Source organism: Rattus norvegicus, chromosome 14 (genome assembly GCF_036323735.1).
Source record: "Rattus norvegicus strain BN/NHsdMcwi chromosome 14, GRCr8, whole genome shotgun sequence".
Lineage (NCBI taxonomy): Eukaryota > Metazoa > Chordata > Mammalia > Rodentia > Muridae > Rattus > Rattus norvegicus.
The window spans coordinates 72724899-72749978 of NC_086032.1; the positions used below are offsets into that span (position 1 = coordinate 72724899).

Below are 25080 nucleotides of genomic sequence, written 5' to 3' on the forward strand. Positions count from 1 at the left end.
TAGAGCAAATATGACAATCTCTTTTAAGATTCTTCAGATAAAAGGGAAAGCTACAATAGAAAACTGTATCAACTAATATATCCATAGACAGACTTTTAATGAAGATAATAAAGGGGAAGAAATCTGGGGTTAAATGTTTAGGAATCAGTAAGGAAGATAAACTTCAACCCTGCAACTTCTCTAGAAGTCAAAGCTGGATGGAGAGCATTTTAAGGAGAAAACTCAATTTTATCCTTTCAGTTAAAACTCTTTAAATGGTTACCTAAACGGAATGGGATGTTTTAGCCACCACCCTGAACAGGCCACAATTTATCTCAAGGCTTGCCCTTTAAAAGCAAATCACAGGCGCTCATCACCATCAGACAAGATGTCCAGCTTCAACTGTTCTACTTGATGCAAACAACAGTTCAGATGTTCTCGCCAAATGAACTCTGCATCAGGTAATCCTCAATTTGTTTTGTGTCCCTCAAGTGTGCAAGACTATGCTAGTACTCAAGCTCCTTTGACTTTATATCTCCTGTTAAAATTCTTACCACCGCAGTGTCTCTGAATTGATTTTGTAACAGCTATTGGTTTAAATTATATTGTTCTCGGATTTGGTGACTATCAGATAGAAGTTCCAGGAAAGCCGATAGGCACAGGAACTAATATGGAAAGCCCCTGAAAATCCATTGCCTACTGTGAACTGTTCCTATGTATTCATGGTTTAATTCTTGGAAGAGACTGTCTGTGTTCCTAATCTGGCTTCTAACTGGTATGGAATTAACTTTCTTCTGGAATTAACTATTAACTTCGCTCTTTGAAAAAAGTATGTTATCAATGCTCTAAAGTTCTATTTATCCATTTACAATGGATAGGCGATAATGTTCAAAAGGAATGTTAACATTTATGGAGCCATTAATCCAGGCCTGATAATTCTCTATGTACACAATGAAAAAGGATAGGACATATTAACATCTTGTTTTAAAAGGCAAATAAAAGTACACTCTTGGATGGCTTGCCCCAGACTATACAAATAAGAAAATAACAAATCAATTACATCCCAAAGCTTGTCTCTACAAACATATGAATCTGCAGTCTAGTTACTTTGTTTTCTTTTTCTTTTTTTTCTGGAAAAAAAATGAGTAAATACCAAACTCAGAAATAAAAATGGAAAAACTATTGAATGGCATAGCTGTGCTTATATTTTCTGTCTCGTTCTTTACCCCAGTGCATTTTCATAAAAATCATGTTGCCCCAACAGAGAAATTCATTTTCTGCTGTAAGAGAAAGTCTCTGGTAGGTTGATGACAGCCCTGTGAGGGCCCATGCCCATGAACATATGAAGAACACAATTGAAATCAGTGGACTGTAAAGATAAAAGAAAGAAAAACTTGGTATAAAGTTGAGAGCGGTAGGAGAATGGGGAGAAGAACTAGCAGGAGCGTGGTGAACATGATCAAGACACACTGCATACATATATAAAACTTTCAAATAATTAACAAATGATGTATTTAAAATGCACCTGTTTCTTAAGCTACTGGAGAGAAATTGAATTTCAGATGAATGTGCATACAGATATATGTATTTGTTTTTAATGTTTTTAACATGGCTGGAACTCCGAAGCATGCTCCTGGGATGTGAAATTCTCTTGGCTGTGAAGCGAGCACGGTGGTGTGTCATACTATTTTCATAGATGACACCTTTTTATTTACAAGCAATAATCTGTTAGACCACCATTGTAGGCTGTGACACTGAAACTATGACAATCTAACATTGATTTCCATGTTATGAGAGCATATAAATTCTTCTCTCCTACAGTGACTTCTAACTGCCTTTCCTATGTCCTATTTACCCTGGTCTACCCTACTCCATAATGCCCCAGTCTTTTTGTGATTATGGCATTTTAATCTTCATATGCTACTCAATGGTGTCTTGTTTCTGTGTTTGGATGATACATGGTAGGACCTAGATCCTGTTTGTTTCTCCCACCTTAGTTCCCATAGCTTCCACTACCCTACCCACCTACACTTAATTCTCATCCACTTTCTGCTCTTCATGCTGAATCAGAAAAACAACAGTGATCGGCTAACAGTAAGAACACATTTATAGCTTCAGACTTTTATTCACTTTATAGTTCATTTCATATTAGGAAAGGAAGCTACACTGTTCCTCGCTATGACACTTTTCATATAATCTCATCTTTCTGACACATCATGCATATCTCAATCTTCCTTTCCTTGACAATATGAGCTACTCAAGTCTCTGATTATAAATATTAAAAGCCACCAATCTAAATAATAATAATAATAATAATAATAATAATAATAATAATAATAATAATAATGGCATTATACTAGGGCTACTCCTTGTGTGTGTTCCCTAAGAATCTTAAAGCCTCCCTTTCTTATGGGACATTCTACTAAAACAACTTCTTTTAAATCATTCCCATTTGTATCTCCAGTCCAGAGTAGCGTCATCTATGATGAAAATATTCTCCTTAAAGAACCAAGTGTCCCTTTTCCTCTAGGTAACTAGAGCTAGAACCAAATAGAAATGGTAAGTCTTTCACAGTGTGTGCATACAAGATATCCTGCATATCAGATATTTACAATACAGTTCATAACAGTATAAAAATTACAGCTGTCAAGTAGCAACAAAATTTTCTCGTGGCTAGTGGTAACAATATGGGGAACTATATTAAAGCGTCTCAACATTAGGAAGGTTGAGAATCACTGGTCTAGAGAAAAAAAAGAAAAGTAGGAGTTGGGTATACTAGTAAAAAGTTTATAAGAATAAAAGTAATAAACAGAAGCATCCCCTGGGCTATGAAGTCCCTCTTTCCCATTTTTTATAACATCTTGAAGCTGCTTTTTAACCTAAGCTCTATAAAACATGCATGTAATCACTATTTTGTTTGCATAAGTTATTGTGTATTCATGTCTATTATAGTCTATAGTACTGTAATATTATGTAGATATACATGTAATATTTATTATATGCATGTGTATACATATAATTAAGATAGCATATCACTCAATAACACTGTACCTCTGAATAAATATGTTATGCTTCCATTTTACAGATAAAAATCAGAGTCACAAGGACTTTATTCCATCTATAAGGTCCCAGCGTTAATTACTGTGGAGTCAAATATGAATCAAGTACATTTGGGTCTCAAATAATTTTTTTTATATCTTTACGTCTTTAAGTCCACTCTTAGCATCCTAGTATCAACTTTCATTCATGCATATACTTATTATTTTGCTCTTTCACTCATGAAACATGAATCAATATTTACCTCTATGGCAGACAGAACACAGGGAAATGTTTTCATGAAACTTTAAAATAATACTGTTGAGAAATAATTTCTGTGTATCCTGCATGGATGCCTATGTATTTTGAAGCAGCCATTCTTCTGATTTATTTTTAAATTTTCGTTTTGTACTTTGCCTAAGAAAGTAGAGTTATTACCTCCCTTCAAAGCAGAGAAAGCATTTTTCCATGAATAGTGTAATAAATATTTACTCTTGATTCAAATATTGGGAAATCTTTATATCCTTAGGTGCAATGTAGCCCCAGCTTAAACACAGAAGCTTCCTGGGTTAAGGTAAACTCATGTGAGTGTAAGGCTCCTATTACCTGCAGGGCTGACATTGACAAAGTCTATGCCTCTGAGCCAGAATTCTCATATATCTTGCAGACATATTCTTGTCACAAGCTAACATGCTGCCTAGCAAAAGGAACCCTGCTTCCAAAAGAAACCTCCTGGAACCTTCATTCTCCTTAACAGATGCAACTGGCATAATCACTACAGATTAATAATTATGAACATACAAATTGATTCAATAGTATTACCACAAGCTTGTTAGAGCTAGAGCCAATGTTTGAATCTTAGATTTAATATAATATACAAAGAAGTTAAAGGACATGGTTAGAATTAATCAGTCAGGCAGCCCTAATTGGTCAACCTTTTTCTATTCTACTAAATCATGAAAATCTAAAGAGTAACTGGGATTTGTGAAATGACTAAAAGCCCAGCAAAGGAGAAGTGATCTTCAGGTAGTGAAGAAAGATGATTTAACAGGTTAAGAGACTCAGAGTCAAACAGCCCTAGGTTCACATCTGACACTGTATAAAAATGAACCATTTATTCAATGCGTTTGAGTAGTAATTTTCTTACCTCTAAGGCACAAATAAAGATCCTGTCTCACAAGAGTCCCATGACCATTAAACACAGTGATACATACGAGCATTAGCCATGAAGTTGCACATGTAAAAAGTATTTACAAAATGGTAGCTATTACTACTCCTAAAAGGTCCTCAATGAATATCAAGTGAGTAATTTGACTGATTTACTTATATCAACTTCCCTATACTTTAACTCTCAGACTATCTGCTATTAATATTCCTAGTTTTCAGCAGTGTAGCCAGGTTACTAAATACAGATTTACTATCTGAACTACTGAAGCATTGGGAACTAATGTGACCCCTGACTTTAACTGTGACTGACACTAAAAGTCCTTTTGTGTAACCAAAATACCTCCAGGCTGCAATTGTGAGATAGTATTGATGTAGAGGCTCACAGTTTGCCTTTCTACAAATGGTATGAGGAATTACAAGGCTGAGGGTTTTCCTGGTTATCCATTTGTCTCTTTCCCTTCTTACAAGGGAAACCAGGATTGCTGTTGCCAGGCAACAGTGCAGTGCTGAGAGTGATAGAGCGTGTGCAATGTGGCACCTTGGGAGTGAAGGGCTTAGTTCTAGAGTTGGCCCAAGGGCACTGAAAAGGAACAGGGGAGAGTATACTATTCCTCAACAGCTGGGCAGTCTTGTTATTAATGCAAATCCCCCAATAATGAAAGAAGCTGCTGCCACAGAGAAATCCCATCACTGGCTTTCTGTGAACTGTGGAAAATCCTCAGAAGCACAGTGCTCAGAAGCTCTGGAGAGTTACGATTTACACTTCTAGCTTCTCATCTTGATCATGGTGGGGCTTAAATCCAGCAGTATTTCTTGACAAGTAGTCAAGTTCAAGAATATTAAAAGAAAGTTTGGAAACCCCAGCACTAAACATGCATCTGATCTCTGGAAAACCAGAACTGGCCTCTGATTGATGTCAACTTTTCCTTCTAAGACAACTGGACAGACTAAGAATAGGATGGAGGGAGAGCTCGGACTTTGGTGGTGATACTCACCTGTTCATATTTATTATCAGAGCAGAAATGGAGGTTGAGGATGTCTCAGTCACGTTAGCAATAAAGTCTCCACAACTAATTGTAGGCAGAATTCACTAATAATGAATGAACTATATCTTGCATCCAGCGTTAAGCACTGCAGCTGCATATCTGTTAACAGCACAGGCTCCAAGCGCCATCAGTATCTGTCCTCATGCATACATACCAACACACAGACGCATGCACTTCATTAAAACAAAACAAAACACTAAACAATAAAAATGATTCCAAAACACCCAAGCTTAATTCTCAATGTTTCTACTGTAGCCAAACGTCTAAATATTTAGTCCTTTTCTTAATGTTATCTTTCAGTTATTCAGTTCTCCTTTTTCCTTGTTTTAATTAAAACATGGCAGAAAACATGGGGAACCTTTAAAATTTTTCCTTTTTCAGTGCTGTATTGGAGTTAGAAATAATAAGTATGAACCTGAGGTTGATGGGTCTACCTCCTCTGCTCTTTAACGGTTTCTCTGTGACTCACTGATCCAGAAGATGAAAATAATATTTATTTAAAAATTGAGGTATATCTAGGAAGGCAACCAAGATGGTAGACTTTTTTTTTTTGGATATGTAATCAAGGTTCATTTTTATCCTCCCAAGTGCTTCCCGTATTTGTTGTCTGCAATGCAATGCATGCCTTGATTATTTCTACCAAGTATTAGGAGGTAACTTTTTATTATAATCATCACCAATATTTCTTTATATAGTCTCCAGTGTGTATAGTTCACTGTGTATAGTTTTCAGTGGAGTCATAGGATTTTACTGCAAGAAAGTATTTATGTGTACGCTTCTTACAAACTTCATGTTGAAGTATGCTATGTGCAAGTGCGATTTTCTCTCTTTTTCCATAGTGCCTGGATGAACTGAAGCCCACACCAGTTTCTTTCAAACGTCTCTAGTCAAAATGAACAAAGTTTAAGTGCCACAACTGAACTCCAGCTTGTCTAGAGCTGAAGAGAATATTTACATTGTTACATAGTAATGGCAACTGGGTTCATGCTTCAACACTGATTCTGATATGGATATGACACTTTTCTGTGTTTTTTCCTCAGTACTAAATTTCTTAAAAGAATGCAAAGTGCGGTGGCTTAATTGCACAGCAATGAGCCCTGTTCCCCAAAGGCACAGGAGTTCTTGTCCAGAATGACAAGGTCATGAGCTCAAAGGTCTATATGGTAATTTGTTTTTCGAATATGCTTACATAGATTTTTCAAAACAAGTAAGTATAAATCTTCATAATATTTGGTTCTATCTGTATGGATTATCATAGCTGAGCCCCTGTCTAGGTTTCCAATTTCACTCATTCCATCTCCTACCAGGTTCTCCATCTTCATGTTCCTCTCTACCTTATTCCTATTAATCTTCAACTCAAAGGTGGGAGAACTGTTGAACACACACAAATCAAGAACTATAATTTACCATAGGAATAAACAGAGACCAAGTGCTTATCTCATTAGATGCACAACAGATGCCTTGAAACAAGTACCTTGACCTCAAGTGGCAGACAACATAAAAAGAGAGAGGAAGGCCAGGATACTCACTGTTAATAGTATTCAGGTTGTAGATCCAGAGCCTAACAGTGCAGAGATGAAGTTAAAAATATTCTTCACTAAGACTAGGAAAAATGTGTAGAACTGACATCTTAAAAATTGCTTCACTTTACTAAACTAGCATAATCTCTAACCTATAAACATTTGTCCTTATATACACAAATAAGTGTAGCCCTCACTTTTCATCAAGAAAACTCTGTATAACAATAGAGACCATTACAGAAAACCACACCCAATCAATGCTCAGCTTGTGAAGCTCAGTCCTAGTGGATATAACTTCAAAACACTCTACCTTATTCCGATTAATCTTACAGGTTCTTCATCATCCTGAGGGAATGTTGTGGAAAGGAATAGAAAATATTGGAAAAGCCAAAGATTCAATTATTGAGAGACTGTATATTCTGGTAATGTTAGAAGCCATGTGGGTAATGTCTTACCAAAATGACTGTCCAAATGTGAGCCTAAAATGGATGAGACCAAGAGAAATTCTAAATTGAATGGGGAAAAGTCCATGAGGCTTCAACTCTATCTAAAGAACTATAGACACTTGAGGAATATTGGGAGTGGAAGAGGTGGCTTTCATTAGAGAATAACCCCAGTTGGTTTCCTAGTACTAAGCAGTCATCGTAAAAGCATACACACACATAACATTGTATAAACTGAACAGTTGAGTGGAGATTTACTATATTAGCTATGGTTGGCATAAAACCCCTATCTATATCATGGTGACAACAGTAATATATGACCCATTCTCTCTACTTTTCATATACAATCATGGCTTTTCCATTCTTCTACAGATCTCTTTACTATGAATTGGGTCTGAATTGTTTTCCTTGAAATAGTGCAAAATTGTCACATTGAGACTTCATCTCCATGCCTGGTTTACAAGATATCACTTCTCAGACAAACAGAAGATCTGTTCCTCAGTTAGGGTGAGGGGTCTAGAAGACATACTCAGTTTCCAGTAGAAGGAGGAGGAGGAGGAGGAGGAGGAGGAGGAGGAGGAGGAGGAGGAGGAGGAGGAGGAGGAGAACAAGAAAAAGACGGAGAAGAAGATTGACAAAGTTTGGAGTCAAGAATTAAGTATCTACCAACTATATCTCGTGTCACCATAAACTGATGCCTTTACCCAAAGCAGGGCTTCTCAACCTCAACTCTAAAAGCATTTTAGGTGGATGGGTTTTGTTCTGATAGCTCTTCTCTATGTTAGAAGATTCCACGAAACATCCCACCAGTGCCCTACTCCTCCTCATATTACAGAAGCCAAAGATTCCTCTTGATGTTTTTTTACCCATGGTCTCTGTAATGCAAAGCCATTCATGGCTACAAAGTATTGATATATTTCCACCTACTAGATAGTATACATTAACCATTAATCTCTTAACAAATGTATACATTCTCAACAGTTTGTAATATTTACTCAAATTATGATGTTTTTAAATTAAATATCATTTACCAGGCACTCTAACAATAAACTGCCATGATAAATACTATTTCTGAGAAAGAAAATTTAGGATCATTGAGTTTTAAATGATATTTTCCAGGGAAATAGAGAAAATAAGGAGTGGAGTGGGAACCCTTAGTCCAGTCTCTCTCTCTAACTTCAAATTTTTCTAGCAATTCTGATATTTCTCAAACATATACAGCCTACACTCCAAGATGAGTATTGTAGGGATTCAAGGAAATCTTTGAAGACCTAGTCCAATCAAATCACTTTGAACAATAGAATTATTGAGATATTTAGTAACTAGTCTATTTGAATATTGAGTGTTTCAAGATAATAAGAGTGGAAATCAAATCTGAGAGGCAGATCTGTTGTGATAATTTGGACGCCCAGCCCAAGCAAGGAGGACTACAGTTTTACGCAGAGGATTCTGCTCCTCCTTCATGGAAACATGCTGTCCACTGTGTCTCCACTGCATCTTACGTTTGACTGCTCTCGTGTGCTGAGAGCATCTTCAGCACAGCAGTATGTTTGCTCATTTTTCTTGCAGTGAAAGCACATAGGAGAAAATCAGTCACAGCTGGCTGAATTGAGTGAATAAATGAACTAATGAACCACAGATTCATAACTGTAAACATGCAAAAACAGGAGTTATAACATAGCTCCTAGCAGTCCAGGTACAAATGGGAACCTGTCAAGTTATCCACTACTTATGGGGACTGTTTAATATTTCCAAACAGGAAGCCTGTACATGCACAGTCCATAGACTTAAAACAGCAAATAAAGTAGGGGAAAATGACTGAAGCAGTGTAAAAAGTTGTCCAAGCTATCTTCTCAGTTTCGTCCTTCTGGAAGTAGCTGGTACAAGTCAACCAATTCATTTCCTTCCACCTTTAGAACTGGTGTTTGACCTTGTGTAAAGGCTCTAAGCATACTACCACCATAACGTGATGTGCAATGCTTCTATTCATGTACAGCCTGTTGAAAGTAGTCTAAAAGCACAGTACATGCCCAGAGAAGTTTCCCAGATCTAGTGAGGGGCATATGGAGGCAATTGGTGACTTCTCTGTCTCCATAGCCAAAGCTGAGAATGGCTCCTTTATTCTTAGATGAATTACTGAACTGGAAAGATTCCTGATGCATCTTTCTCTTTTAATCTTCATGATAGTTGATGATCTTTGGAATTTTTTTCTATTAGAGGTGCTGGAGCCCAAAGTGATATCCATATTGATGAGCCAACACGAGTATAAAGAAGAGAGGTGACCTGTCCAAGGTTTCCCAAGAGCTGTTGTTCAAAACCAAGGTCATTTCAGAAGAACAGTTAGACTACATAGCTAATGCCTCACATAAGAGGCTCACAATAGATATTGATCAAGTAGTCTGTAACTGGATTAGGGAATCCATCAATTAACAATTATAAATTTTCAGGTTGGCTGGAATTATTCATTAATGTGTACATGCATACTAAATATTATTATATATCTACTGTGTGTTGAAAATATGTGTTTTCAAATATGTGATAAATGGGGCAGACATAAATCATGAAAACAAACTGGGAAATTGAGATAATAAAGCAAGGAATAATATAAGTACAATGTCTATAATGAAATACAATATTATATAAATCATAAGGTAGCATATGAAAAGTATTCATTTAGTTTTCTTAGGCTGCTATAAAAGCAGAGAGGCAACTTGGTTAAATAGCAGATGTTTATTATGGTGGCTAGACAGCTAAGATCAACCAGAGTGCCAGCTACATGTTCTTTGAGCAAATGGAAGAGATCTTTGAGAGGTGGAGAAAAAAATGGGAAGGAAGGAGAAAAGGAGAAGGGAGAATAAACAAATCCAAAGTCTGTGGGCCTTTTATATTTCTCCTATAAAGGTGTTATCTTCAAACACAATAACATTGAGTGACACTCAGACATTAGACATTCAGCATGAGTTTGGGAGGTGCTGAATTTCCCCATTAACACATGTAGCTATATATACCATGAAATGATATGGTCAGAATACAGTGTATACTTGTGTGAAAGTATCCTCAAATTATATAACATTATGTACTGTTAATAGACACAATGCAAAAATATATCACGCACAATAAATGCAAACAATGAATTTTTTAAAGAAGAAGATAATTACTGAGGATGAAAAGAGAAAAAGACCAGATAAAGGTTCTTATAGGAATTAACTAAAATCAAGTGTGCTCTCCACTTCCAAGGAAAAATATGGAATCAGAAACTTGGTAGTGATGTCAAAAGATCCAATATAATATAGACATGGATAAAGAAACGAACAGAAAGGTACAAAAGTACAGTGACTAAACTCCTGGGCTACAGATTCAGCAGAGGTTGATACTAACCAGCTGCAGTCATGGACAAATCATCTACGTTGTCTGAATTTTCTTGAACCCAACTGTAAAATAGAAGGAATATATGTAGCTCATTTATAGAGTAGTTCTGAAATTTGCATACGATAATCTATGTAGACTTCAGCCTGAGTTTGTAAAAACAAATAACAAGTGGCTATGGTTAGTGAGGAATTAAAAATATTTCATCAGCATTTTTTATGGTGCCTGTAAGCCTTCGGCCAACCACCTCCAAGGTCACTGATCTGATATAAACCTTCATTCCTTGTATTACCCTGAGTCATTCATTTGCTGAAATCATTTGCCTAAATTTTCTCATCTGCATAATAGGCAGAATATTAAATGCATGTTTCACAAAGACTTATACTTATAAAGTTGAACATACAATGTACTTTGAAGAGAGTTTAGACCCTAATGAGTGGATAAGTATGGACCAACACCTATATTTACCATTTCTTCTCATGGTCTTTGTAACGGCCTTCAGCCTCCTTCTCTACATCTACTCTTCCTCCCTAATCTTTACCCAAGGAATCTAGCTCTATAACTTCAGTAAATACATAAAATAACTTCACTGCTTGCCAGAAACCCTGAGATAGACTGGCATCTCATTCAGAATGAGGACAGTATTAATACTGCCCTGGACATCCTCACTTCCCTGACCTCAGTCAACAGTACCTAGCCTTACCTCATGCCCTGACCTGGTCTCTGTCATAACTTGTGTTTGATCTATGTATTATCAAATATTTCTTTTATTGGATATGTCCTTATTTATACCCAGGTAATTCATGACATACACCTTCATTCTGTTTAGTTCTCTATGTTAGCTCTGAGACCAACTCTGACCAACTAACCTAAATATTGAATGCCTTCTAAGTTTGTCCTATCACCCTGGTCCTACTTGATTTTTCTTTTTATTTCTTTTTATATATTTACATAATATGCATATGTGTGCCTTAGTGTATGTCTGTCCACCACTTGTGTGCGAGAGCCTATGCAGCTCAGAAAAGGGTATTGAATCCTCTGGAACTAAATTGACAAGCATTTGTGAGATATCATATAAGAGTTGGGAACTGAACCCTACAAGAGCAGCAAGTGCTTTTACCCACTCTTTTAAGCCATCTCTCTAGCCTTCCTTATTGTATCATCTCAAGTGTTGTGTATTTAAGCTGAACATTGTCCAATGTCTACCACCTTGACAAATATATGCTCCATGAGGGTAAAACTTTGATTAAGTTGTCACTGTCTTAGGCAAGAATTATGTTAGTCACATAATAGAAATATGGTAAATATTTGTTCCATGAGCAATGGATATTGTTTGGACAGGATTTCTTCTAAGTGACTGAAACCCACGTGAGTGAAGTGGACCCCTGTAGTGGAACTTTTTAATGCCTGCAATCCTCAGTGAAGTACTCACGTGCTCAGAGCTCTTGTCTGCCTGACTTGTGTCTTCTCTAAAACCGTGCTGGAAAATCTATCAGGGTCATTCACAGAGGCAGAGGGCAAGTAATCTGCATTGTTTAGCAATTTAAGTTTTACCTTAATGACCCAGTATATCATGGTGAAATTTTGAATGCCTCTATAACACAGTGATTCTGAGGAACTGCTGACTCCAGCAGCCTCTGGAGGGATGTTATTACTGATTAGTTTAAGATGGGTCTTCTGCAGGCACTTTTACGCTCCACTTAGGTCAGGGAGCAAGAAAAGATGTATATTTTTCCTTTTTCATGTGGCAGAGTATAATTCATTCACAGGCAAGTCAGGGTAGTGACTCTCCTGTTTATATGCTCTCTCTCTCTCTCTCTCTCTCTCTCTCTCTCTCTCTCTCTCTCTCTGTGTGTGTGTGTGTGTGTGTGTGTGTGTGTGTGTGTGTGTGTGTGTGTATTATGGCATTATTTTAACCAGACACTTTGGATTTTTATCATTTTTGTCAAATATTAGAACAGGTTGAATTCCCACAGGTTTTGTTGCCCACCTGCTTATTACAAGGGCTCCTTACCAATTTTGCACTGAGCTTGCCTTAATCCCTGAGCTGTCCCAGTGCACCTAGCTTTAGGACTAGGCAACAAGAGTGAACACCTTGGCTCATGTGCATTATAAAAATGCACTGATTAAAAAATACACAACCACCTCTACTCTTTGATATCCAGAACTCAGCTGTGGCATACCGTGAGACTGAGATTGCATCACTCTGTGTTCAAGCCTCAGGGAAATACTTTTGCACGTGTTTTGCTCTGTGCTGCTGCAATGAAAAGGTCAGTGCATCTGAATGCCATAAAGTCTTGCAGGTGTCTCACTGCCAATGTTTGAGACAAATGCTAAGGCATTGTAGCAGTAGAGCCTGCAGCAGGTAAAAAGACAAATTTATGTGTGTGACCTTTCTTCTCTGTCTTTTCTGCAGGAGAACTTCAAGACTTGTGCATCACAGTGTGAGGGAAATGTCTTTACTTGTGTATTTTCATCTTTCTGCTCACAATTGCGGGATTCATGAGGTGTTTACATTGGTTGCATTGAATACCTAAGAAACATTTTCCTATACCAAACTCTTCATATGGCTTGTGCTATAAATGGCCAGATATGAAACATAGTCATGTTTTACATTAGACATTATGTGACAGAATAGGAAATGTTAGTGCTTATTAAAAAGTTAGAAACTTGAGTTAGGTTTGCATAGATCTGCAAAGAAATCAAATAAAATAGTTCATATATATATATAAGAATTTTGATTTAGTTGTTAATATCTTGTTATAATTAAAGTAATTATAATTGAAATTCTATTTTAATCTCAACAAATTTAAGGGTTTCAGAATTAATTTTTAAAACAAATAATTTTATTCATTTATTATAATGCTCTAATTTACATTTATATGAACATATATTAAAGCTTTATAAAGCAAATTAATTTATGTTTTATGCTTTAATCTTTTAAATCATTTAGAATGAGTATACTTTGAGAATATGACAGAATTAGAAAGGAGAAAATTGAGCATTCTAAAAAGCACTCTGTAAAGAACAGAAACAAAGCATTCCAAGATAGATCTGTTTAGCCCTAGAGATAGCAAATGTGAGTAGACATAATTTTGCCAGAAATACCATGAAATTATAGATTATTTCGATGCAAACTCTTAATGTAAAAAAGACTAGACTATTAATCAAAACAGCAAAATCTAAAATTAAAATTCTCACTAAATTGACTGTCTGATCCAGTCACCTAAAGTCAATGCATGTCCATCCTACCAAACAAGATACAGTTACTGATTGAAGTTAGAGACCTTCAGCCTTCATGTATACCTTTGGTGTGGATTTTGACTGTCAACCTTCCTCCAACATCACTGCAGATAATTGCTACATCTCAGCTCTCACCTACATTACTGACCTTAAATGCAAGTCCCTTAACATCTGTGTTTACACACATGATTCCAGGAAACAGGCAGGATGCCATGAAACTGGAAAGTACAAGAAAACTGGAAGTATTAAAGTCAAGTATCTGTTTTCTGTGGCTCATTTCCTAAGAAGGTAAACAGGATGGCTTTCTGAGACTCTTTTCTTTAAGTTATTTCAAAAAAAATTCAATCTCACTTGCATTGATTACATGTTATACAGGTTTTATACATACCAAATCAAAGGCTTTATGTATTGTATGTTATTTGATGAACACATTGGAAAGAAAAACATTGCACCCTAAGTAGACAAGGCAATGTTAGAATTTGAGCTCAGTCTGACACAGAAGCCCACAAGGGACTTACGCTGTTTATAGTAAGCAAAGTTAACTTCAGAGTCAAGAGTTCATGTTTATCCCTTCTACATTATTTTTGAGTGAAGAACTAGGAGGACCCACCGTTGAATATCTTCTAAAATCGTGATAAACGTTATCTATATCTCTTCTTTAATCAAATTGTAAGTCTTGAGCACAAACTTCATCTTATTCATCTTTATATCTCTAAAGCCTATAAGAGGGATGTGGGTTTGTTTTAGTTTCATTTCTAGTGCTGCAAGAAAAGAGAAATGGGGAAAAAAACTAGGAAGAGATAGGTATACTCCGAGGTCACTATTCCAAGTTTTATTCTCTTCCACTGCAGAGGAGTCAAGGCACTAACGGGAAGCAACTGTCAATGTCACATCCACAGTCAATGACAGAAAATTAATGCTCACATGCTTACTGCTCAGCTTGGCTTCTCTACTCTCATGTAACTCAGAAACAAAGCCCAGGGAATGGTGCTGCCCTCAGTGGGCTGGATTTTCGCGTTTCAGTGTTTGTAGCCAAGATAGTCTACCATAGGCACACTCACAGACCAACTTGATATAGTTAGTTTCTTATTGAGATTCATTTTCCAACAGAGTCTAGGTCGTCTAAAGTTGATAATTACAACTAATTATCAACTAATGATCACCTTGAAGATATAAATACAAGCAGTGTTATACAGACTAAGCAGGTTATAATTATAGGCATATATCATAATATATTGCATATAAACAATTAAAAGGTCAAGGAGGTACATGGGAGAGTTTGAGGAAGAAAATGGAAATGGTTTAATATAGAATATCTCAAAAATAAAAGAAATTATTTAAAAAGCTAATATTACAGTATTTCAGAATTTAAATAGTTCTTTTGGCAATTAGAAAATTAAAATGAACATGTGAACAGAGGTGATGAATGACTCTTAAGTGACATTCTTAATTTAGGTACATACTTCTTACCTTTCCTCGTGTGATTACTAATGATTTTTCATTCAAGAATCAAGTAGAATATACTTCCTTTATTTCATTGAATGATATTGGATATGGCAGCAAGCGTGGTCTCTCTTACTGCCAGGATTGCATTGAAGTGCATACATAGACTAACTGAGGATGTTGCTTCTGGATTATCCTTTTACTTAGGGTACTGACAGATCTTAACTTTCCACTTGGTTTAGGATTAAGGATGGTGTGGCCTCCAGGAAGAGTAGACCATTTCCTATACCCTTCCTCAGCCTGGCTGGGCTCACAAATATGGCCAGACTAAAAGCTCTGTAGGTCAAGCTAGGCAAACATCTAGTTTTCATACTCTGCTCTCTCTGCATGTGGCCTGGAAATCTGAGTCCTAGAGAAAAGGAACAGAACATAAGACTTATACTTCAGACCCCAGCCACTTTCTCTAATGCATCCTAATCAACAACAATGCCAGTATTCTGATCCCATTTGACTCCCATTCATGTGTCTCAATTGGTTCTGCGCTCTAAAGAGGGAAGTGGATGAATAAATTTGGTTTTTTTCAGAGCTTTCTTTAGGCTTGATGACTCATTTTGGCCAAGTCCCACAGCGAGGGCTAACTATAAAGCATTCTTGCTATCAATGTGGACCTCCCTCCCCCCATTTTACCTAGCCCACTTATTACAAGGTCTTTGTGTATTCCAGAATTAGGATATGCTCCAATCTTACCTTCATAACCTTTCCCTCAGCACTTCACAGAATAAGACTTAAAGGGCATTATTAGTGCTATGTTATGAATAGTTTATTATCAGACTTCACAACTTCAGGATATGAAGCTTCTTGCAAGTAGGGAGAAGAAGACTCTCCTCATCTTCTGCTTTACTGCACCTTGAACAGCTTGCCCACGATTAAAGGGCACTAAGTGTAAAGAAAATTAATATGCTAACGCAGAAGTCTAGAGCCCTGAAACTGTTGAGATATTAAAAATGTATCCAAAATACTTCAAGAATCTAACCTGACATTTTTAAATGTCACTGAACCATGAATCTAGTGAGAAGCTAGCACTAGACTGTGAAATAATGTAGACAGTAGAGTGTGTCCAGTTGTCTCCATTGTGTCCAATAGATGTGAGGACCCAGATGCTGAAGATTCATTTGTCTAGATTGGTGATGGAGAAGAGAATAGCAGCTGTTCCTTTGTGACATGGGAGCATATTTTGCCTAATAATAGCAAAGTTAAATTTCCATAAAATCAGACAGTGATGAAGAAAAAAAGAGAACATTTTTTTCACCATCTATTCAACTAAAAGAGGATTCTGAAACCTAAACAAGTAAATTAATACATTCTTCAACCACACAATGCAATGGGGATGGAACATGAACATTGTTGTCTAGAAGGTTTAGGTATTGCTAAGTGCTTTTCAAAAAGGTACCCTGTCTCTCATAAAACACCTCCACACTCAGAGTCAGTAGATGCAAAAGACTCAATAGGATTCTGAAAAGTCCAATGGCCAGTAAAAAATAATTTTCAGTGCATCAATAATTGTGAATTGAATTGAAAAGATGTTATGGTATCTGTGAAACAAATTAATAGGGGATTATGCTCATTTAGATGAAGAGCATTGTATTCGTTATTTTAAGGTGATTCTTGATCTCTTTTCCTGTTTGGGACCGTATACAGAATTACTATGGGAGTGAGAGAAAAATGGTAAAGAGAGGGATTCACCATGGGGGAAATGAAGGTCATTTACAAAAACACCCTTCCTTCTCCATTTCTTACCTAACCTTCTTTGTACTTTTAGTAGTTTTCCACCATGCTTATATCCTTTATAGTCTTTGTCCTTAACACAATCTGGTATCTTTATTCAGGCTGTTCTGGTCATTGTCTTCACAGGAGTGCTTTCCCATGCTTTGCTTTTGACTTAAATGCCATAACCATCAGAGATCCTAATCTATCTGTGCATAGCCTAAAGTAGCCCCTCCCTCCAGAAACTGACATTTTTCAGAGAAAATAATATATTCAAAAAATTTTAATGAAGTATTTAATTATAGGTCAAACTTACTTTTGTGGCAATAAGGATCCAATCCGGAGTCGAATATATGGTAAGCACTTTACCATTGAGCTGTAGTTTCTGCTCACAAGGTTTAAATGATCACCGTGTCTATCACTTTCATTGAACTATAAGCCAAGCACAGGCCTCATCTATGAAATGCTCATCATACAGTCTAGTTCCTTATAAGTTAGTTGATGTACAATCAGCAATGGACAGGTTAAAACACTTGAATGAGTAACTATGTTGGTGGAATAATCGTCATCATCTATACTGAATATATAATGAGTTAACGAATCCATTGCTAGTGAGTACTTACTAATCGTTACTGTTGAACAGACACCAGAAGAACAATGGAAACAAAGACAAGTAAAGGAATTTTTCTCAAGTTCATACAGTGATAAGTAGCTGGCTGGAAGGAAAACCATGCGGTCTGAAGGTATAATCTGTATTTTTAGCCTAGGTGCTTTATACTTCTCATGAATGAGTAGGTGAGATAATAACAGAATAAGTGTAAAGGGGAATTTGTGCTTAGGGAACTGCTAAAGGCTGAATATAATTGCTGTCTAAAAAGATCGAGCAACAGAGTCTCTGATGAATATGTAAAGTGTCATTGAGACCTGGTGATAATAACTCATGATGAGACAGTAAGTTCAACAAAATTGTACATATCCATGGTTTTTGGTAATTGTTAATATAAATGATTTATTTTAGAAGAAATAGGTAAGAAACAGAGAGATAGGAAATCTATACTATTAGGTATATGGAATTCAGTCTTATCTATAAAAAAGGCTAGCCTCTTTTCCAACTTGAAAATAGGGTCCAAGACACTTTATTCCATATATAACTCAGTATACCCATTCTGTAATTCCTTGTCTAGGCTGAACACTCAGAAATAAATGGCACAGCAACAACAAATATATAAGAGAGGCCCTGAACTAAGGAAATTGCCAGTAGATAATGTAAAATGCTTGTTTCAAAAACATGAGGACCTGAGTGCAGATCTCCTGAATTCATTTGATGATATATGCCTGCAACCAAGGAACCTGGTTGGGGGAGAGAAAGTAAGACACTAAGGGATCAATTGCCTGCCAGATTAGCCATAGCGGAGGTCTCCAGGTACAGTGAGAGAAGTATTTCCAACCAAAAACTATGAGGTGGAAAAAAAATTGAGGAAGACATGCTGACATAAAACACAGATTTTACCATCTAGGACCTTTATAGAAAAAGTACCCAGTTAATTTAGAGAACATGCATAAACTTTGCAGGGAATACAATAGTAAAGAAAGCAGGCTCTATCTCTGCCTTACAGGTACATAAAATACAACTCTCTCTCTCTCTCTCTCTCTCTCTCTCTCTCTCTGTCTCTCTGTCTCTGTCTGTGTCTGTGTCTGTGTCTCTGTCTCTGTCTCTCTCTCTCTCTCTCTCTCTGTGTGTGTGTGTGTGTGTGTGTGTGTGTGTGTGTGTGTGTGTGTGTGTTTGCAATGTGAAATTTTAGCACATTTACCGAATGGGAAACAATGTCCACTTAGAAAACAGTTTCTAGCTTAGCCTGGGGAGAGGACTATGCTCGGGGAGAGCGAACCTGGAAAACCCCAGTGAAGGATGGAATCGCCTATGATGTCACTCAAATCCGTGGAGGAAACAAAGGGGCCAAATGATCAAAACAAAAGCAGAATATACAAACTAGAAGTTAAAGGACTATGCAAGGTAGTTGGGTAATAGCAAGTAAGAAGTCCTGTAATATGAGAGTCAAAAGGGGTAGATTTGCTATCTAAGATGAAAATAGCTTTTGTAATGTTTTGTGTAAAGAAAACAAAAACAGGAGAGGCTGACTGGGCAACGTTCAGCATCTGATGGTGGTCTAGAAGAAAATGGTAACAATAGAAAAGTGAGCTAAAAACTGGAATGCCGTGAAGAGGATTTAAGAGGTCCAATAGGGTGGGGAGGTGGGAAGGGGGTGTGATTAGGGAGGGGGAACACCCTCCCTAATAGAAGAAGGGAGAGGAGGATGGGTTGGGGGCTTATGGATCAGAAACCAGGAAAGGGAATAACATATATAACATATGAAATGTAAATAAAAAATATCCAATACAAAATTAAAAATACCTATCCAAAAAAAAAAAAAAAAAAAAAAAAAGAGGCCCAGCAGCAGAGTAAGAGGAGTCAGGAAACAAGACCCTGAATGTGCTAACTGGATTTTTAGATGATTTTCTATGTGGAGCATTACAGGTCTGCATACCAGGTGCTATTTGTGGGGATCCACAGAGATCTGGCTTAGCCTGAGAAGTCAAAGAATTGCAGCTCTCTGAGGAGATGCTGGAACAAGCAGGTGGCCAGGCTTCTTCCACAGCTGCTGAGTTGGTGGCAGGCTGAAGGTCTCAGTAAGCAAAGGTGGAGGACACCAAGCAGGAAGTGGCTGTGGTAGGCTCGACCACCAGGTGGTTTTGCCAGGTAGCGTTCCAGCGAAGAAAGTTTCCTCACAGAGTCCTCTTCCATGGAGTTTTACAGCTCGATAAGACAGGCACTCTCAGATATTCTTTAGTGAGATTACTCACGCACTTTATTCTTCATGGATAGGACCTTATAAACATTTTGGAGTTGGTTGGGATCTAAATGCAGATGCTTTTGATTGGCTTGGTCTAAGATGTTAGGGATGCCTCATCTGCATGTGGAAGGACTTCGGATATTGTCCTTATGTGATTGATTGTCACAGTCTTTTAAATGGGGTGTTGTATTCACGGGTTTCAGGACAGGAACCTGGTCAGAGATAGATTTAAATGCCTACTCTTCAAAATTATGAGAATTACCAGGGTTCCCGAAATCTGTTAGACCTTACCACGTTTTCTGTCTGATGGCACTATCCATTGCCCCACGGACCATTTGTTGGAGGTAAAGTAAGATCATGGGCTATATATAAACCCAAGGGCCAGAAGAAAGAAACTTCACTTGGTCTGCAGTCCCTTTAATGAAATGAAGGAGGTGCTGAGTGTCTCATCTAAAGAACAGCCATTTACTGACTGTAAGACTGAAAATTGTGTTTTCTTTTAATTAATATCTTGAGGCAAGATGACAGATTGGAAGAATTCTGGTCCAGTTTTTGAGAACCAGAATACACAGACTTCTTTCTCATTATGGAGTTTTAACTCAGAGCTAACTTTTCTTATACATAAATTCACATCTGGAAACAACTGATCTTTCCTGACCTATGAGACTCCAGATAACATTTTAATGTGAGTGCCATATTGAATCTAGAATCAGGTCATTGGCTGAAACAGTTGAAGACTTGGGTGAGCTCAGGAATTCTTGATCCCAAACTCCCTAACCTACTAAAGAAGTGAATTGGTTTTTGTTGTTTGCATGGCTATGATTACTTTCTTCCTTATTAAAAAAAATCACAAGTAAGGAACATTTCACTTTGACACTTGAGGGACCAAATCTGGCACATTGTGTTGGTCAGTGACTGAAAATTGTTAATTTTCTGTAAGTCTGGATGGACATGTGTACAAACATACATTCACTCCCACTTCAATAGGTAATCCAAAGATAAAAATCTGAAAATGTTCCCTTGCTCTAAGAATTCACATTGAATTTTACTTTACAATCATTCTGGGTGGAATTTGATTACTGTGAACAGTTGGTTATTGGTATTGATTCAAGTTTCTTAGAACTCTGCAGGGTACTGATAAAAACCTCAGCCAACTGTCAATTCCTGAATGTGTTCTCAGCCAACATGGCTCAGAAGCAAAAGCACTAAGAATATAAGCACAAGTTCAAAGTCTCTGTCCAAACTGCTACGAATGAAAAACCTTACTTGGTTTGGAGTCTCTGGGTTTAATCTGCCCATTTTAGATGAAGTACTACAACCATGTCAGTCTTCAATTATAAGTACAAACTGAAAATCACATTAGCTACTATCATATTTCCATAATTAAGTATATTGGATTGTAATAATAACCTTTTTGTTCCCAGTCAACTCTGATAGTCATCCAAAAAACAAAAAACAAAAACAAAAAACAAATATACCAACATAAAAAAGAAAAATAAACTTAGGAAGATATAGAACAAAATATCAGAGATGCAATGAAGTTCACTAGACCTGAAAGCCCAAACTGGCTTATGCATTAATATCTGTGAAGACTATTTACCCCCAAGGAAGCAAATAATAATTCAAATCTTTTATGAAACAAACAATTCAAGAGAATAAAAGTAGAACAGACTATAGAATTTGTTTAGAATATAACCATAGACATAAAGGCATGATAATATTAGACATATTATAACATTGTCAAAATAAAGTAAATACTATACTTAAATAAACAATGCACTAAAAATAGTCAGGTTCAGATCAGGTAAGACATAGTCACCACCAAACAACACAAAAAGTTTTAAAGTCTTAAGAGATTCCAAAGAATTTGATTTATAACATAGGTTAAGCTTTTCTTCAAATTACAAGTGAACAAACTATTGTTTCATCTTGCTCAGAATCTCTTCCAAAATAATTTCTCTCAAATACATGTTACTATGGGATTGAAATATTATTTATTCACACATCCCGTCTTTACAGTTCCTTGTTTCTAATCATACAGTCATATACCATTTATACCTTTTCCATCAGCTGAACTAATATTAAGACTTGTATCTACACCTTAGAATGATCATTCCCAAGAAAGAAAACTGATGCATGGATCCTGTCAAACAGAAGTGGTCCTCATCACCTCAGGAAACAACCGCACAGCTACAGACTACATTTCCATTATTCAGGACCATTAAAGACATTAGAAAGTGGATGTAGGCTTAAGCACATTTTTACCAGGCTTTCCTATGCTACCAATCTAACTAGAGAACCATAAGAACACATCTGGGTTTTGTGAGCACAAGTACTGTGTAAACTGTGGGCTCAATATTATTAAAAATCTAATTATTCCCTCAATAGAATTGCTGGCCATTAAAAGTGCTCTCATGAAATAATCAAAAGGATATTTACAATAGATTTATCATGCTATTATCTTTCAATTAATTGGTTATGTGTCTGTGGACAACCTCAGTTTTTAAACTGGAATAGAGCCAATGGTCTGTCACTGCTTTGGTTGGTATCAGCCTCCATGATCCTCCGCTGTCTTTTATTCATTCATATACTCACTCTATTCTCATTGCCATGTCCTGTCCTGTTCTGTAGGCACTGAGCTAAACTTTCAGCTTCCGTAGAAGATGTGTGAATAGTCATAATGGGATTGCCCAGGCTATCCCTTTGTAAATCATTTGCTATAAGTATTCAGTAAAGTGTTGGATGGTAAAGGTTCTGATAGGAACAGCAGAACATGAATAACTTAGTCCATGTGATCATAAGGTGAATTATGAATAAAAACTACCTTAGATAGTAAAATAACCAGCTTACTTGGCCTTTCACCCACACAAACCTTTGTACTAACTGTGTGACCTTTGGAATTGTCCACAGATGACACCCTCTCTGGACAGAAGTTCAGCATTATGAGATGATCCATGCTGTGAATGCCAGCCTCGTTTTCAAAATGCATTCTGTAGCTTTGACGACATAAAAGAAGCCCACTTGTGGTCACAAAAACAAGTTTATTATTACGAAGCCTCATCGAGTTGCTGCAACAGAATAGCTAAGTGTTCATTTAAGCAACAATAGACTCTATAATCAACATCAGATACAACACTATTTCCTGACATTACTAGACAGTCACCTAGTAGCCACAATCATTGTGACTATCCCATAGCTTTAGAGGACAGAATTTAAGGAGCAGCCTGTCAGGTGTCATTAGATCGAAGTATCTTGTGAAAGCCTGCTTATTGGTTCCCAGATGGCTGTCTTCTCAGATCCTCACAGGGCATAGGAAGCAAGCCCTCTCCTAATGTGTGGGCGCTCTGATTACATCATAACATCCTCATGATCATGACCTCATCTACACCTGATTCCTTCTCAAGGCCCCAAATCATTATCCCATGTAGCATCTCTTTTTTAAACAAGAAACCCATTAAGTCGCAAATTAAGTAAAAACGAGGCCTTTATTCATGCAATTTTCTTATCTTGTCGATCTAATTTTTCATCCATAAGGATTTGGCCTAATTGGATTATACAGTTCATGCATAGTTTCCTTCCCTGAAGCCAAGGCTACTATTTAAATCTTATTGCATTACCTAGAAACAATCTCCCACAAGTATAAATGCTATATTATATGATATATGTGATTTAAGTCAATAATCATCAAGTAGTGTCATTTTCCTTAAGATCATATCCCATGGGTATAAGTAATATAGATAGGAGATAGCCTCACTATCATATTCCATAGACAATTATGGAATTTATCATTCTTATTTTTGATAATCTTATTCATCTTTAAAATGGACAGTAACAATATTTAGCCCAATACCCTCTCCTATTTTTCTTCCACTACTACTGAGCTCTTTTCTTCTTCAAGACTAGTATCCATTCTACTTTCATGTGTTTTTGTTGCTAACTAATTTTTAGAGAACATTTTAATACATGATCATATCCCTTTAAAAAAGGGAAAGTTTTTAAACAATTGTACTTATTTCTACTGACATTTAAAAGTTCTCTGATTATTTTAGCTTCTCATATAGCTAACATACACAGAGAAAATACCTAAGTTAAAGGGCTAGATTTTTTTATAAAGAAAAATAGTAGATTTTAGCAGGTAGGAAAAAGGAAGAATCTAATTGGAATCCAGTTAAGTTATTGATGTAACTTAATGCTCTCTTACCAGGTATCTTGGTCAAAGAAAAAAAATTAAAAACACAACAATGGATATATGAGTCACCAATAGGAAGAAATTCAGTCCCTGACAATGACAAAAATGAAGGGGAAATGACTAAGTGCCACAATGGAAAGCTGTAATAATCAGTAAGCTTTTCTGTAAATAAGATGTTACCAGATTGCATATTCTACTTTTCCCTCCTCATATTTTCTTCTTTATTGTTATTACTATAACTGCTAACTTGTAGCAATGTGCCAATATAGAAAAACAAGAATTGCTGCCACCAGAGTTGAGACTAGAATGAGGCATGTTGAAGTACCGAAATGGAAAATTCAAAAAACACTCATACTAAGTTTGTACTGGTGTTAGTTACCTAACCTCTAACCTACGGTTGCTGTCATGTGTCTTTTCTGATACACACTGTATAATTACTCCTCTGAAATTTTCCTGTCCAAAGGAAGAACAGAAACAAAAAAATGGAACAGAGACTGAAAGAAGTGCCATCTTGGATCTTCCCTACCTGAGGATCCATCCTGTTTGCAGACACCAAACCTGACACTGTTGCTGTTGCCAAGAGGCACTTGCTGACAGGAACCTGGTATGGCTGTTCCTTGGGAAGTTCAGCCAGCAACTGACCAATGCAGATATGGATGCTTGGAGCAAACCATCAGACTGAGCTCAGGGACCCTGGTTGGGGAGCTGGAGGAAGGACTGGAGGAGCAGAGGTGGATTGCAACCCCATAGGAAGAGGCCACCAACCAAGGAGCGTACAAGGAGGAATCCATGGCTCCAGATACATGGCTGTTGGTCCTGTGGAGGTTTGATGTCCCAGCGTAAGGAGATGCTGGAGCAGTGGAGCTGGAGAGGGTGGGTGGGTGGGGAACACCCTCAAAGAGGAAAAGGGAAGGGAGGAGAGGGCAGAGAGGGCAGATGTGGGAGGGGAGCTTTGTGGAGGGGTAACCGGGAGTGAGATATCATTTGAGATGTAAACAAATGGAATAATAAACATTTTTTCATCTTTATTAA

At 37.0% G+C, this 25080-nt stretch overlaps 1 long non-coding RNA gene across 1 annotated transcript; it reads left to right on the forward strand.

Annotated features, from left to right (window-relative positions):
- LOC134481762 (uncharacterized) lies at positions 1-25080 on the forward strand. The gene is made up of 3 exons (XR_010057543.1): positions 1-440; positions 22770-24200; positions 24512-25080. It is a non-coding gene; the product is annotated as an uncharacterized LOC134481762 (long non-coding RNA).